The following is a 4098-nucleotide window of genomic DNA, read 5'->3' as shown; positions in this document are numbered from 1 at the left end:
GAAAGTCCATACAGATTTCATGGTCATGAAGATATTTGCTGAAGTGGTTCCTATCAGCTTTTCCAAGGACATAGTAGAAAAACATGTTTACAACAGACAAGAGAGACCAGAGGATCAGATAGGTACATATACTTGTTAATTGAAATCAGGAACTTTTCTTCATTTGCTATAATATAAAGAACACACCAAGGAGGAATTGTGAACTGTTTAACAGCTCTTGAATACCACATTCATGAGCAAGAACAAAAATATATCATAGCCTTGTAACAAGAAAACCTCCTAACTTATTTTGGTAAATATATCATGTATTCCTTTATAGGTTTTTAAACAGTTTCTTTAGTTATATTCAAACTGAAATAAAGTTGAAATTATGTGCTATTGATGATGTTATTGATACGCTACCCATCTCACTTGGAATTTATAATTTTTCATCTTGAATGAAAAAAAACCCACATCTGCAACTCAGAAGATTTTGAACAATACTGTATCTTTTTCTGTTTTGTTTTGCTCCTCCCTTCTCCATGGCTCCAACCTTCTGTTTAAAATGACTGCTTGATATGGAATCCTGCTTATGTAGTTACTTATACTCCTTCACCACTTGTCCCACCTTCTCACCAGGCAGAGTAATTCTTTGTTGACCTTAAAGGATGAGCAGGATATTTCTTAAACAAGCAAGAGAGGGTAAGTGGTATAATAAGGATAAAAGGTTAAAGGAGAAATGTAGAGGATAATATGATGAAAAGTATTGTCCTATTACAATATTAATTGCAATATTAATAAAATGCACAAGATGACTCAAAGATCCGTGCATCATGTTATCTGTTCTTTGGGTTGAGGTGGATATTAGTCATAAATAAATAATAAATAGATAATTCCATGTGCAGAATGACCCACTCTGGCTGAATGTTCCACTTTGTTCTTGAATAAATGCTATAAAACTTACAAGGTTACAGGAGAAGAATCCATAATCATACCAGAAATCCAAAAAAGGAGTCAAAGCAGTTAGTTAGTCCTATTGGTTAGTCCTTCTTAGTTTAATATCCCCTTATCACATGGAATTTCACAAGGATCAAATGTCTGAAAGATGGTACTTTTCACTTTCTGTATACATGTGACAATACATTCTCATAAGACATTTGTGTTATATCATTTATATTGTATATATTGTATTTTATAAACATGAACAGAAAATAATATATAAGAAATCTTTAAAAGGAAGTAAAAATCACTTAGTAAGTAATTTTGCCAGATTTACTGGACACTTTCTTTTGTAAATGGTAAGAAATTAGAAGTATAAATCAGCTTTTTATTTCCATAGTAATATTGTTAATAAGTTTTTTTTTTAACTTTCTTTAATAAGTACTGTTTTTTTTTTTGTTTGTTTGTTTGTTTGTTTGTTTTTTCTCTTGAAGATCACAATCCTAACATATTCCTCAAAAGGTAAGTTCCTATGGCCATTCTTTTAGTGAGTAGAGGTGTAGATTCTCCTAAAGTTTCTTCACAGACCTTCCATGAAATTGGATGGCATTACCCTGAAATCAGTTGGTTGTTATGTGAAGTGATAACATCTAGGTGAAAGGTGGTAATAAGTAACTTCAGAGCAATGTTATCTGAAAGCAAAAGCCATTTCTGAAATGACACTGGCATACTGGTTAATATTGCCATCTTCTAACCAAATTTGTTAGTGTGTATTTAGAGAAGCACTTGTGCAGTTAAAGAACTTTTGAATCAGACCTTCCTTGTGCTTACAACAGATAAAATACACCTTTTTATTGTTTACGATATAACACATAGAAATACACCTTAACTAGGTCTAAGAATCTGTATGACTTTGTGTTGCCCCTTGATTTATTTTTATTCTGAAGAAAAATAAAATATGACTCTACAAAAAGCATGCATGTCTCATATATTAAGTTAYTTTTCACTACTTAGATAGCTGTTATAAAAGCTAGTTACTACATAACTCACTTTTAACTTCCTTCAGTCCTTTATTGGCCTTATTTCTTCATACTGATAATAATTCTATTATGTCATGTAAAAATAATGCTCATTGTAGTTTTTTTTTTCTTAAAAAAAAACTGAACTAAAATAGAATAAGCTTTTTGAAAAGGAATTTGTGGAAAGTCGCTTTCATTTTGAACTAAACAGCATATTGATATGTCAATGAGGCCAAAAAAAAAAAAAAAAAGTTATGTATTAGTATTCATTATATAAAGGTTCCGTCACTGGAATATCTGGGTACTCATTTAATAAGCCAAAAAGAGGGAGAAAATCAGTAAATGAACATGCGGATGTAATTGGGTTTATGCATTCTTCATTGACATAATAGCAAAGAGTGAATTCACACTTAGAATGTACAAACTGAATTTCACACTTTCTGTCATTTTGTGGGGAGCACAGATTTTCTTCTAGATGATCAGAATTGAAAGGGGTTCTTTATGTTGTTTTGAAAAAAAAGGCTTTCTGAAATACAGTGAAATAATTGTAATTTCCTTTTTTCCTTATTTTTTTTTACTTTTATTATTAAGAATATATCATCAAAACTACCTTTTTTCAAAATTAATTATCATAACTTTTTAAAAAAAAAAAACAATATTTTCTTTATTTTCACTTACGTTAAAAGAGGAAGAAAAAAGATATTACTTAGGTATTTGTTCTTAAGGTCCCTTTTCTACTCTTTTCAGTTGTTAAAACTGTAAATACTAGCATCACAGTATAGCTGAGGTCTCCAATATTYGAAACTGTTTTCTTTGATTTCAATGCTCCCACTACCAACCGGAGGAAAAAAAAAAGAAAACTTGTGTTACTTGTGTCACTGATGGAGCGCATTTTTGGTATAAGTAGTTACTCATTTTTCACCTCTGCCAGGTAGGAGATTTGAAGGAGAATTGAAATTTGAGATCCACCTAGCAGCTATCAATGAACTATAAAAAAGTGACCACAGCTTGCAGGATCTGAGACAAAAGGAGCTTTGGTCATGAGCAGAAGAATGAGAACAATTACAAAGTCCTGTAAGAACTTTATAGAAATCTGTGAGAAGAGGCAGTTAAAAAAAAAAAAAAAAAAAAAAGAAAAAGAGTAAGCAACTAAAATAAAGAAGGAAAATTTAGATTTTGTGTGTGTATGCCTAGGAAAGGACTGAGTAATCCCTCATATCCTGAAGAGATATGGTAAAGCTATGATTTGGTAAAGCAGAAATTCAGAGAAAACACAAAACTAAAGATCTTTCATCATTTTGCTAATTGTTCCTATGTTCACTTATGTATTCAGTCAAATGTTAATTTGTTTTTTTCTACAGCATTAGAGTTGATAACCTTCCTCTGTCCGTCTGGAGTTGAAGAATTCTCCAGAAAATGTTGACACCTCACTTCATCTATCTTGACTAGATAGATGTCACAAAATAGATTAAAAATAAAAAATAAAAAATGTAACAACACACACAGCAACAATATTTAAAGTAAGGTAGGCTTAAGGCAATCATGATGAATGACTGACAAATTTACATAAGAGAGAGCAACTTCTCCGTTAATTGACAGCATTTCTTCCTTAATTCTTTCATGTTAAACCGAATGTGTTGCTACAAGCATGTACTTATCTCGTAATTTATTTTTGATACTGAAAGGTTTTTTTTTTTTAATAAATATTATTTTAATCAGGAAATGAATGATTTTGGCATTTGTAGTATAATATATGATCTCTTCTTACTACAGTGCTTTATTTCTTGAACAAGATACTGAATTTACTCCTTCAGAAGATATGATTCATATATCCTGAAGACACTGTACCTTGTACTCTAATTATCATATGAATTTACTAGAAGTTCACTGTCATATCTCTTCAGTGTGTGAAGCAGTGATGTGAGTTACCAAGTAGAATAATATACAAATAGTGAAATCTAACGGGTAAAATTGTTTTTCTTTCTTTTTCAGAAAGAAAATTCCTTACCAGTACTCCTGCTTCTCATTCTAATTCATAGTCTTTTAAAGAAATCTATAAAGTAGGAAACAGAAATTGGGCTGTGGCAAAATACATATTCTACAAAAAAAAAAAAAGCAATTAATTCAATGTCATGGTTGATCAAATGCATTAATTAACATA

The sequence above is a fragment of the Nothoprocta perdicaria genome, unplaced genomic scaffold, assembly GCF_003342845.1.
Source record: "Nothoprocta perdicaria isolate Ctin4 unplaced genomic scaffold, notPer1 scaffold_396, whole genome shotgun sequence".
In the NCBI taxonomy this organism is placed as follows: Eukaryota; Metazoa; Chordata; class Aves; order Tinamiformes; family Tinamidae; genus Nothoprocta; species Nothoprocta perdicaria.
This window is presented reverse-complemented; position numbering follows the sequence as displayed.